This window comes from Cetorhinus maximus, chromosome 10 (assembly GCF_964194155.1).
Source record: "Cetorhinus maximus chromosome 10, sCetMax3.hap1.1, whole genome shotgun sequence".
Taxonomy (NCBI): Eukaryota; Metazoa; Chordata; class Chondrichthyes; order Lamniformes; family Cetorhinidae; genus Cetorhinus; species Cetorhinus maximus.
The window spans coordinates 135,600,795-135,614,769 of NC_135888.1; positions in this window are offsets into that span (position 1 = coordinate 135,600,795).

Consider the following 13,975-nt stretch of genomic DNA (forward strand, 5'->3'; position numbering starts at 1 on the left):
TACTTCTATGTAAAGACAAATTGAAAAGTTTATCCATCACTATTGTTTATTTTATTTTCAATAGTTGATGCTGATACAAACCCAAAGTTTGTCTGATCTACTATTCCATTATATAATTTCAGTGCCTTAGTTAAATTTGATTATGTAAGTCCTGAAATAAAATAATTGTATAATAATGAATTGGGCTAAATTCCTTTTTAAACAGAGGTGCTCGCCCAAATTTAAGAAAGGCCTTATAGATATATGCACTTCTCATAAGTATCACACTTATATCATACTTCTGTATCACAGCTCTCCTGTTACATATTTACCAACTCAAAGCAAAATAGGTGGAAATCAAAATATAAGGGTGAAGACATATAGATCAACAGCAAGAAAATGGTTAGGAAAACTACTAAAGAGAGCACTCTAAAAACTTATGATACAATCAATTTAGAATGCCCTTTAAGGAGAATCTATCAACATCTGTCACTGGTCTCTATTTATTTCAGTATATGCTGATAAAAGTCCCAGGATACTCTGTAATGCTAAACATTTGACTTAATCATTCGCTCTAAATCAATGGCACTGGTTATTCTTTGTGTTTCCATGGCATATTAGGAAACATCCATTTTACTCAAATTGAACAACACCATGAAAATAGGATAATCTTGTAAAGGATGTTGGTAGGCTAGTGCTCTAGAGAACAGTTTTGGGGTCAAAGTATTCTCCTGAAACTCGAAGTGATGTATTATAATCAGTTAACTCTACACAACATCTACTGGTAATTGAAAAGCAAAATGTAGTCAATTCCATTATTGCCCAGGCTATAAGTTTCCTGGATCATTTCCAACTACTGCAGTACACCTTTGCAAAGTGACAGTTTATGTAATTATGTTGGAAGCAATGTGACAATGGAGCAAGAAGTTTCAGAGTGATCCAGCTCTGAAAGCACTGACGCCAACTTACTTGGTTTGGTGAGGCTCATGTAAATTCTGTATATGTAAATCTTGGCCTCTATTAATTTACTGGTACAGAGAATGTTCCAAGAATCATGACTGACTCTAGACCCAGTATCTAACCATCTTGAAATTTCTAAGCCCATTGGAGATGGGCTGGGATGCAGGAGACCACGAAATATGATGGAGGGCCCCTGCCATGTTGGGTTAACACGAGTTTAATCCAGGAGGCAGGGTCTCAAACGTGGGGCTATTCTTAATGTGTGCTCCATGGCCCTTGGAGGGGCCCCAGCAGCCATAAACATGTCTTCAACCAAGGTGATGCCACCATAACAGTCTCCCTCCCACCTAAAATTGCCAGGGACAGGCTGCTTGGCCCAGACAAAGTCATGGCCTTGAGGGTGCTCTGCCTTGAGGCGGCCTCTCCCTGGAACTGCAGTACTGATAACCGCTAGTGGTGGTGCTGCTGAGCTGCAAACCCTCAAATGGGGCTGTCAGCACTTGGGGGCAATGACGGTAGACCTGGCAGTGGCCTGTAGCTGCCACTGGCAAAATGACATTCCAGGGTCCAGCCACCCACCGGAGTGAAGTCAGTCCTCACTTTTACCCCTGGCGACAGGACTTCAGCTTGCTTGGAAAAAATTCAGCCTAAAATAGCTGCCTTATTTCCTTAATTGTTGGTATCTAAATTCAATCATTCACTTGACGGTTTGCTCCATAAATTTAAGTGAGGGGAATTCATGATGAGATTTGATGAATGTTACATGCAAAATTTGTTGCTTTGATGATTCTTCTCACCAGCGTCCAAACTAAATGGCAGTTATATAGAAGTCAATTTAAATTCTTCGACTTTCAAATATATGACAGTGCAGGTTTCCCAAATCCAACTGCCCAATGACACTGAAAAATAAGGTCACAATGTATCTTCGCACGAATAACACAACAAAGGGTTGTATGTTGGTCGCTTAAATCAGACTAACCAAATTTCACATTACGCTTACTATCCCAACAACAACTTATTTTTATATAGCACCTTTAGCATAATGAAACCTCTCAATGCATTTCACAGGAGAATTATAAAATGAAGTATGACAGTATGATACCTAGCTACATAAGGAAATGTAGATCAGATGACCAAATGCTTGGTCAAGTAAGTCAGGTTTAAGAAATGTCTTAAAGAAGGCAAGCGAGATAGGTGAAGAATGCTAGTTATAGGAACAGCAAGGCATTTCTGTGATTCCAGGATGCTATGTTACCTCCCTGATGCCAGGGCCAAGGAAGTCATGGAGCAGCTGCAGGGCATTTTTCTTGGGGAGGGTGAACAGCCAGAGGTCGTGGGCCACATTGGTATCAATGACTTAGGTAGGAAGGAGGATGAGGCCCTGAAAGCACATTTCAGGGAGCTAGGAAGGAGTTTGAAAAGCAGGACCTCTAAAGCAGTAAATCTCAGTATTACTTCCAGTCCCACGCGCTAATGAGCATAGACTGAGCACGTGGCTGGAGAACAGGCGTGGGAGGGAGGCCATCAGATTTCTGAGGCATTGGGACCAGTTCTAGGGCAGGTGGGAACTGTACAGAGTGGACGAGCTGCATCTTAGCAGGACCAGGACTAACACCTTTACAGGGAGATGCACTGGTGCTTTTGGGGAGGGTTTAAACTAGATTGGCAGGGGGATGGGAACTTCAAAGGGGGCTCAGATTCCTTGCTGTAAAGGAGCCTTTGGGAAAGACTGACCATGATATGATAGAAGTTTGCATTAAGTTTGAATGCAATATAGTTCATTCTGAAACTAGGGTGTTAAATCTGAAGAAAGGAAATTTTGAAGATATGAGGGGCAAGTTGGCTATGATGAATTTGAAAAATGCACTAAAAGAATTGACAGTAGACAGGCAATGGCTAGTATCTAAAGAAATACTACGTGGTCTACAACATATAATTTATCTAAGGCACAAACATACAAAGGGAAACGTAAATAAACCATGGTTAACGAGATAAGTTAAAGGTTGCATTAGATCAAATGAGGTGCTTTATAAAGATGCCAGAAAAAGTGGTAAACCTGAGGATTGGGAGAAATTTAGAATCCAACAAAGGAGCACCAAGAAACTGATTTAAAAATGGAAAAGAGAATATGAAAGCAAACTAACGAGGAACATAAAGGTGGACTATAAAAGCTTATTTAGGTATATGAAAAGGAAAAGATTAGCCAGGACAAATGTGGGCCCATTACAGGTGGGGACAGGAGAATTTATAATGGTGAACAGGGAGTATTCACTCCCTGTTTATTTATAATGGTGAACAGTTACCTTGCATCTGTCTTCACGGAAGAAGATACAGATAATATCCTAGAAATACTAGGTGACCAAGGGACTTGTGAAACCGAGGAACTAAAGAAAATTAGTATTTGTAAAGAGATAGCACTTGAAAAGGTAACTGGATTAAAGGTTCATATATCCCCATGACTGGTGAGCTTCATTCCAGAGTTTTCAAGGAAGCAACTAGAGAGTTAGTGGATGCATTGGTGGTCATCTTTCAAAATTCTATATACCCTGGAAAGGTTCCTGCAGACCAGAAAGCAGCAAGTTTAACCTCACTATTTAAGAATGGGAAGCTACAGCCTGTTAGTTTGACTTCAATAGTAGGGAAAATGTTAGAATATATTCTAAAGGATGTGATAACTGGGCATTTAGAAAAGAATGGTAAAATTGAGCAGAATCAACATAGATTTATGAAAGGCAAATCATGTTTGACAAACTCTTTGGAACTTTTTGAGGAAATTACTTGCAGCATTGATGAAAAGGAACCAGTGGGTGTATTTGGATTTCCAGAAGGCTTTTGATAAGGTCCCACAAAGGAGGTTAGTAACTAAAATTAGAATGCATGAGATTGGGGGAAATATACTAGTATGGATTGAAAGCTGGTTAACAGACAGAAAGCAGAGAGTAGGAATAAACGGGTCATTCCCAGGATGGCAGGCTCTTATTAGTGGGTTACTGCAACAATCAGTACTAGGTCTACAGCTGTTTACAATCTATATAAATGATTTGGATGTGGGGACCAATTGTAATATTTCCAACTTTGCTGATGATACCAAACTGAGTGTGATGTGAGTTGTGAGAAGGATGCAAGGAGGCTTCAAGAGGACTTGGACAGGCTAAGTGAATGGGTTAGAACATAGCAGATGGAATAGAATGTGAACAAGTGTGAAGTTATTGACTTTGGTAGAAAAAAACAGGAAGGCAGAATATTTCTTAAATGGTGAGAGATTGGGAAGTGTGAGTGTCCTTATTCATGAGTCACTGAAAGCTGACATGCAGGTGCAGCAAGCAATTAGGAAGGTAAATGATATGCCGGCCTTCATCACAATTGGATTTGAGTACTGGAGTAAAGATGTCTTTCTGTAGTTGTTTAGAACCTTGGTAAGACTTTACCTGGAGTACTGTGTACAGCTTTGGTCCTTTTATCTAAAGAGGGATATACTTGCCATATAGGGAGTGTAACAGAGGTTCATCAGATTAATCCGTGGGATGGTGGGATTGTCTTATGAGGAGAGACTGGGGACACTTGGTCTGCATTCCCTAGGATTTTAGAGAATGAGGGGTGACCTCGTTGAAACTTACAAAATTCTTATACGTCATGACAGGATAGATGTAGATGAGATGTTTCCCCTGGCTGGCGAGTCTAAAACCAGGGGACATAACCTCAGGATAAGAGATAGGCTGTTTAAGACTGAAATGGGGAGGAATTTCTTCACTCAGAGGATGGTAAATCTTTGGAATTCTCTACCCAAGAGGGCTGCGGAAGCTCAATCATTGAGCATGTTCAAAACAGAAATTGATAGATTTCTGGAGACTAATGACATCAAGAGATTTGGTGACAGCCTGGTAAAGTGGTGTTGAGGCAAATGATCAGCCATGATCTAATTAAATGGTGGAGCAGGCTCAACAGACTGAATGGCCTACTCCTGCTCCTTAAGAGGAGAAGGGAAGGAATCCTGGAACTTGAGGCTTAAGAAATTAAATTCCCAGCCACCAATGGTAGAGCAATTATGATTGAAAATGTACAAAAGGGGAGAATTAGAAGAGCGCAGATATTTTAGCACTGCAGGGCTGAAAGGGATGACAGGAATAGGGAGAGGCAAGGCTATGGAGGGATTTGAAATGAGAATGAGAATTTTAAATGAAGATGTTGCTTGCCCAAGAACCAATGTAGGTTAGTGAGCTCAGGGGTGATAGGAGAATGGGACTTGCCGTGAGTTGAGCCAGGGGGAGGGGGTAACAGAATTTTGGATAACCACAAGTTTACGGAGGGTAGAATGTGGGAGAGCAACCAGGAGCGTGTTCGAATAATTGAGTCTAGAGTAACAGAGACATGGATGAGGGTTTCAGCAGCAGGTGAGCTGAGAGATGGGCGAAGTCAAATGATACAATTAGAGGTGAAGAAAGGCAGTCTTAGTGATGACACTAATATGGGATCCAAAGCTCATCTCAGGGTCAAATGTGACACCAGGGTTGTGAACAGACTGGCTTAATTGCAGGTGTGGCAAAGGAGATGGATGGAGTCGATAGTTGGGGAACGGAGTTTGGAGCCGACTGTGTTTATTTGGAAAGTGATTCTCACTTTAGGTGATTGGAACATTTACATGTAGAATTCAACAGTTAATCCTTAAAAAATCAAGAGCAAAATAAGAGGTAAGTAAAACTGCTTTCACTTGCATGGGTATTATTTCGACAATTTATGGTCTTAAGTATGCTAATAAGGATGGATTATTTTCGAACGAATCAAGCAACATGCTCAATCACGCGGAATACAGTAATTATCCATTGACCCTTCAACTAATTTCCAGCTATTTTAAGGATAACTTGACCCTCCCCCTAAGATTTTCATTCCATTAAGTATCTAAACGAGAAGATGAGGGGGGAAACTACAGAGATATGTCTCACAGATTTTCCACAGTTAATTGCTTTAGTGCAGGACTTCGGTTTTGAGAGCTCATGTTTGTGTATGGATTATGCGTAAACACGTTCGCTCTGTGCACAAGATATGCAGCGGTATGTTTTCAGATTTCACTCAGAAGAAGAACACACATGGGAATGTCACAGCATTTATATGTCCCTTTTTGCAGTGGAATAATGAATACATTTGATCACCATATAAGCCGCATTAACCCTGTTATTTCTCGGCGATTGTTCCTATTCATCATTGGGCATGTGAAGTATAATGTGTAATGTATTAACATAAATATTATTTACATATGTTTCAATCCAACGGGCTTCTCTACCATTTGTATTTCATTAAAATAATAAAATCTAAATTACTTTTTAAACTGAAAAACTTGACCTGAGCAATCTAACCCGTTCTCCATTTAAAGTCTGACGTGCGATGAAATATTTTTACAATGTTATTAGAAAGTGCACCTTTCTAACTACTGTATTATAATCTGCAGACCTTTCAAATCAGGGCGACCAAAGCAGAAGAGGTAATTATTTCTTATAAATTTGTTTTTGGTTAAATGTGTGTGCTCTAAAACTGTTTTTTCTCCATTTATAAATTCATGCAGAAAGATAAGCGTAGATTGGAGTCTCAGACAATGCAGTCATTTGGAGTTACATTGTTAGATTTGTATGGATGCTGAAGGTTTTGGGGAGATAGTAGCATTGTCCTTTTGTGGCCTTAGCGACAGATGGGTTGAAACTATCTATGGAGCTGGAAGGTAAAAACCCAATGTAAAATATTGCACGTGAACATGTACCTAGGTAACACATTATTATTTATACAGAACAGAATAATTGCAGCAGGAACTTGAATCAAAAGAATTACACTGCTATTTTTGCAGTACAAAGATAAACGTTTAAAACACTATCTCCGAAGTGATGATGTCCATCGTTTTCCTGTTGCACCCAGTAGACGAGAAGTACAGAAAACCGTCTACCATTCCGAGCAGTCAAAAGATATTTGCCTGTCAAAAAAATCAGACCAGGCAGATTGTTGAGTAAAATTTTCCATAAAGAAAATTCAAGCTGGACCATAGATACAACCAAAGGATTTTCAATAACCTAGAAACAAGGCAGTTATATTTATGTGCTAAAAGGAATATTAGACGCAGGCACCTCTCGTCAGTATATTGCATAAAATGCAAAGGCAAAACGTATGTGCAAAAGCAAGCATATTTTACTGAAATCTAATTTCTACAGTCCAATTAGAGAATTGTTTAGAGAATACAATATAAAGCTTTCTATCGCTTTTCAAAACTGATACAAATTTTATTTAAATTAACCTATCCACTGAATGAAACGGATGAAATTTAATCTTTATTTTAACATTGGTTTACTGCTAACGTTTTATTCCCTGAAGACTGTTATTCCTTCATTAAACTTTACATTTTTCAACCTTGCAATGTCTTAGCATTAACAAAATCGTTATGTACCTAAATGAGTTTTGTATGTTCAAGAGAAATGCCATTACATATTTCAACTGAAAACAAAAACGCAAATGATGGCATTCTGGAATAAATACACACTGGAAATACACATCAGACTACTGACCACCCTTTAAGATTTTAACCTTTCGGGTGTTTGCCTTACGTTTACAAATATCTGCTTGGATTTTTTCTGATTAAAAATTCACAATAAGAGCAGTATGTCCTTGGTACTTCTGGTACGTTTGAATTACAATCAATTGAATTACATGTGATAAACTAAATGTATGTGATATAATTTCAACAACAGAATCATAAAATCCAGGAAGAGGTTAAAGCAGGGAAAAAAAACTTTAATCTCTTGAGGGATGATTCTACCAGGAGCTCATTTTGCATCTTGACATATTTTTTAATAAACCTCTCCCTATAAATGCTTCAATTGGCCTTTTTCTGAAATAATTTATAGCACAATTGCAACATGCAATAATATCTGCAATAAAATATATCTGTTTAAACATTCATTGTGTATGCGTTGCCTTCCCTTAGCAAAAAAATGATTCCAGCATGCTATGTAGTGATAACCAAGGGCCTTTGGCAAAACAGTATAAATCTACTGTACATCAGAGCACTGTGTGCAAAGTCACTGGGACCTATGCAGGTACTAAGAATGTAGCGCGAGTGAAGAACGGCTTACCTAAAAGCTTTTTCTTAGTATATTTAAGTCATTTGTGATGGATATTGAAGTTGCAAAGGAAACATATTCATCATGAGGATCAAGTGTACAATGCAACATGATGTCTGTTGTGTTGCTGGGGCCACAAAATCTCCATTTTTGAAAAACAACATTGGAATGGTGTAACCAAAATTAGTGCCATCATAAAGTGGCACCTTGCTATATTGCCTTTGAAAGAAACTAGGAAATGTTGCAGAAGAAAATTTGAGACATGAAAACTCTCAAAAAAGCTCTTGTCAGACATTGACCAGGGCAGAATTTATGGCTGCCCTCTCATCATCTGCTAAATTCTCAGGCCAAGGGCATTAGCATATGGCAAGCCAACAATCATTAAATTTTGGTGAAACTGAGTACAATTCAGAATGAAGAGAGGGGATGAAAGTATTTCACTGCAAGACTTCACCACAGCATAAGTAGGCCTGCTAAGCTTGCCAAAGATGTATAGAAAAAATAAAGCTACTCAATTTCCCTGAAGCTGCTCAAGGGGAAGATAAGGGCCAAAGAGTTTAAGTTAGAAATAAGGTTGGAGTGCAGTGGACATTTGGATGCAGACTTAGTTTAGTATGCATTTTAAGCTCATATATTCAGTCCAACAAAAACAATTAATATTTAGCTGGTGCTTTGAATTTAATAAAATGTCTCATGCCATTTAACAGGAGCATCATAAAACAAAATGTGACACTGAGTTACATAAGGAGACATTAGATCAGATTACCAAAAGCAATAGATTTCGAGCATTGTCTTCAAGGAGAAAAGTCAGGTAGAGAGATAAGGCCGTGTAACCAGAGCTTAGGGCCTATGCAGCTGAAGACATTGTCAACAATAGGGGAGTGGTTAAAATCAGGGATGCTCAAAAGGCCAGAATTAGATGAATGCAGATATCTTGGAGGGTTGTGGGCAAGAGGAGAATACAGAGACAGGGAGAGACAAGACCATAGAAGGAGTTGAAAACAAGGATGACATTTTAAAATCATGATGTTGCTTGACAAGGAGCCAATGTAGATCAGTGAGCACGACTTGTTGCAAGTGAACATAAGGGAAGTAGTGTTTTGGATGACAACAAATGTATGGAGAGCATACTATGGGAGACCAGCTAGGTGCATGTTGGATTAGAGATGACAAAGGCATGAATGAGGGTTTCAGCAGCAGATGAGCTGAGACAGGGGTGAAATTTGGCCCTATTATGGAGGTGAAAATAAGTCATCCACATAGTCCTATACTGCACAATCTTCTACAACATTATAAATGAGAAATCAGGTGAAGCAGAATAAGAATCATAGAATGGCACAAGACAGAGGAATGCCATTCAGCCTGTCATGTCCATGCCAGCTTTCTGCAAGAGTAACTCAACTTTTCCCCATAGACCCGCATTTTCTTTTCTCCCTTCTGGAGCTAATCTATTTCTGCCTTGATAGCCACAATTATATTTGCTTTCATGACTGTTTGAGGCAGTGCATTCCAAATCATAATCACTCACCATGTAAACAAAATGTTCTTCATGACACCTTTGGTTCTCGATGCTTTTGCCAATGGGAAGAGTTTCTCTCTATCTTCCCTATCCAGATCCTTCATGATTTTGAGCATTGCTATCAAATCTCCTCTCAATCTTCTCTCTCTAAGGACAAAAATTTCAGCTTCACCAATCTATTCAACTAACTAACGTCCCCCATCCCTGGAACCATTCTCATTAGTCTTCTCTGCCACCCTAAAGCCTTCACATCCTTACAAAAGAGTTGTAGCCAAAACTGAACACTATTCTCCAATTGAGATCAAACCAGTGTTTTAAAAAGGTTCATCATAGTTTCCTGGCTCTTGTACTCTATGCTTCTATTTATAAACCCTAGGTTCCTTCATGCATTTTAAATACTTTCTCAGCCTGCTCTGCCATTTTGAACAATATGTGTACATGCACCCCCAGGAAGTAAGCAAAAATGAAGACAGCAGCTCATCACTGAGTGCAGCTCATCATAGGGTGTGAACTTGGGAATTTGGTGCATGAAGGAGTAGGTAAGCAGGTAAGTGATTTGTTGGTGAGTACTTTGCTCATTTATCTTTCAAAACTCTTGTAATTTATTAGTAATGATAGGTTTCATTAGTAGTAGTAAAGTTTACTAGCAGTAGTAAAACTCATTGGGAGTAATACGGTTTATTAATCATAAATTAAATAAGAAAATAATTAATTAATTAACACATAATAAAGATGGCAGAGCAGGTGATGTGTTGTGATTGCAGAATGTGGGATCCCAAGACACTAGTGTGATCCAGAATAAGCATACCTGTAATAAGTGTCAGTGGCTTGAGGAGCTTTGGCTCAGAGTCATTGAGTTGGAGGTTGAGCTGCAGACACTGCATTGCATCATGGAGGGGGGAAATTACTTGGACAATTTATTCCTGGAAGCAGTCATGTCCTTTAGATTGGGGTCTACTGATTTGGTCAATGGTCAGAGACAGGAGTTATAAGTGAGGCGGGTAAGGGGATGGAAAACGTAGAAGTGGAGGGGCCTCAGCCCTTGCAAATGTCCAATATGTTCAAGGTTCTTGCAGTTTGTGGACATGAAAGCAGGGGCTGCAGGTTGGATAAGTGAACTGAACATGGCTCCATGGTACAGAAAGCCATTTTAGTGGGGAGATTTATTTGGAATGTATTGGTAGTATGGGGCAGCATGTCCAGGAAGATTGACAGAGCTTTCTGCAGCTGAGAGCATGACTCCAGACAGCTGTGTCGCCTACCCTGTGCCAGGATTTGGGGCATCTGCTTGGGGCTGGGGAGGAACTTGCTCTGGGAGGGAGAGTATCCAGTTTTCGTGGTCTAAGTTGGTTCCAGTGACACAGGTAGGATGAGGAAAGAAGTTCTGCTTAGGGATTATGACCTGCTGGGAGCTAAATTAAAAAAGCAGAACCTCAGAGGTCATAATCTCTGGATTATTACCTGAACCACAAGCAAATTGGCATAGGGTAAATAGGATTAAAGAGATTAATGCATGGCTCAAAAATTGGTGTGCGGGAAATGGGTTTCAATTCATGGGGTACTGGCATCAGTACGGTGGAACATGTGAGCTGTACATTAGTACAGTCTTCACTTGAACTGGGCTGGGATGAGCATTCTGGTGAGTCAGATAACTAGGTTGATAGAGAGGCCTTTAAACTAAATAGTAGGGGGGAAGAGATCATGTGAGAGGAGATGTAGTAAATCAAAGGGTAACAATTAGGTGCTAGAGTAGGTTAGCAATTTTGGATAAAGGTAACCAGAGAGTGGCAGGAAGGGACAGTTCAAACTTAAGACTGCACCAGGAGATAAGACCAGAGAGTGCAAAAGTGGTGAAATGTGAGAGTTAAAGGCTTTGGATCTGCTTGTGCACAGCATTCATAACAAAATTGATGAATTGTTGGCACAGATAGAAATAAATATGTGTGACCTGATAGCCATCAAGGAAACACGGTTGCATGGTGGCCAAGGCTGGGATCTGAATATTAGAGGGTATTTGACACTTTGAAAAGAGAGGAAGCTAGCAAAAGGTAGTGGGTAGCTCTGTTAATTAAGGATGTCATTAGTACAATAGTAAGAGAAGACCTTGGCTCAAAATTGCAAGATGGAGAATCAGTTTGAGTAAAGAGAAGGAATAGTAAATGTAAGTGGTCACTTGTGGGAGTAGTTTAAATGCCCCCTAAAAGTATTCACAACATAGGGCAGAGTATGCAGGAAGAAATAAATGGGGTGTTTAAGAAAGGAACTGCAATACTCATGGGTGACTTTATTTACACGTAGATTGGATGACTCAGATTGGCAAAGGCAAAGGAAAATTAGTTCATTGAGTGTGTATGGGACAATTTCTCAGAGCACTATGTACTGGAGCCAATCAGGGGGCAGTGCATTCTAGACCTGGTGATGAGCAATGTGACAGGATTAATCAATAACCTCATAATAAAACAGCAATAATAGTATGACAGAATTTCATGTTCAGTTTGAAGGGATGAAGTGTGAGTCTAAGGCTAGTGTTTTAAACCTGAATAAAGGTAGTCATTTGGGTATGAAAGCAGAGCTAGCTAAGGTGAACTTGGAAACTAGGTTAAAAGTTCAGACAGAAGAGATGCAGTGGCAGACTTTTAAGGAGATATTTAATCATTCTCAGCAAAGATTTATCCCAATAAGAAAGAAAGACTCTTTGAGAAGGATGCATCTTTTGTGGCTGAATAAAGCAGTTCAGAATTATATCAAGTTGAAAGAAACACTGTACAAACCTGAAAAGCTTACTGGTAGTTCAGAAGATTGGTCTGATATTAAGAACCAACTGGGTATTACTAAAAATATAATATGAGGGAGAAATAATAGCATGAAAGAAAGCTAGCGAATAATGTAAAAAAAAATAAGAATTTCTACAAGTATTTAAATAGGGAAAGAGTAACTAAAAATAATGTTGGCCCTCTAGAGAGTGAGTCTGGGGAATTGATAATGGAAAACAAGGAAATGGTGGAAGCATTGAACACATATTTTTTCCCTGTCTTCACTGTAGAAGACATAGAAAACTTCCCAATGCTACATGAAAATGAAAAGGTGAATAGGAGGGGGGAACTTAAAACAATCACCGTCACTAAAGAAAAGGTGCTGGGAAAATAATTCGACCTAAAGGCTGACACGTCCCTAGGACCAAATGGCCTGCATCCTAAGGTTTTAAAAGAAGATGCTGCAGAGATATTAGGTGCATTAGTTACAATCTTACAAAATTCCTTAGATTCTGGAGGAGTCAGAGGATTGGAAAACAGCTAATGTAACTCCATTATTCAAGAAAGGAGGTAGACAGAAAGCAGGAAACAAGTGGGAAGAAATTTGGCAGATGGAGTATAATGCGGGGAAATGTAAACTTGTCAACTTTGGCAGGAAGAATAGAAATGCGGTGTACTATTTAAATGGAGAGAGATTGTAGAACTGGGTGGTCCAGAGGGATTTGGGTGTCCTGGTACATGAATCACAAAATGGTAGTGTGCAGGTCCAAGTGATTCGGAAGGCAAATGGAATGTTGGCTTTTATTGCAGGATAAATGGGATATAAAAGCAGGGAACTTTTACAGCAGCTGTGCAGGACATTGGTGAGACCACATCTGGAAAATCGTGTAGTTTCTGTCTCCTTATTGAAAAAAGATGTAATCACATTAGAAGCAGTACAGAGAAGGTTCACTCAACTTATTCCCATCGTGAAAGGCTTATCCTACGAAGAAAGTTTGAACAGGTTGGGCCTATAACCATTGGAGTTTAGAAGAATGATAAGTAAACTTTTTGAAATGTGTAAGATCCTGAGGGGATTTTATAGAATAGATACTGGGGCAATGTTTTCCCTTGAAGGGCAGGCTAGAACTAGGGGACACAGTTTAAGAATTAGATGTCCCTCTTTTAAGACTGAAATTAGGGGAATTTATTTCCCTGGATGGGTCCTTAGTTTGTGGAATTGTCTTCTGCCGAGAACAGTGGAGGACATTGACTTTATTCAAGGCGGGGTTAGACAGATTTTTGACACCCAAAGGAGTCAAGGGTTATTGGGGACAGACAGGGAAGGAAATTGAGACCCCAACCAGATCAGCCGTGATCTTACATAATGGCGGAGCAGGCTCAAAGGACCAAAAAGCCCACCCCTGCACCGAAGTTCTATGTTCCTATGTTCCCCTTGCTGCAGCCCCCTTTAGGTTAATATCCTTTTTTGATATTGGGGAGGCCCTGTGGTGCAGTGGGTTGTGTCCCTGCCTCTGATTCAGAAGCTCTGGGTTCAATTCCCAATTCAAGGCTTGATGTCCAAGGAAGGTACATCCATAACGTAGCCAAACAGGTTGAGTATCAACATGTAATGGCTTCTAACAAATGTGAATGGCAGGTAGTAAGCATGGCAGAAATCCCTGGTC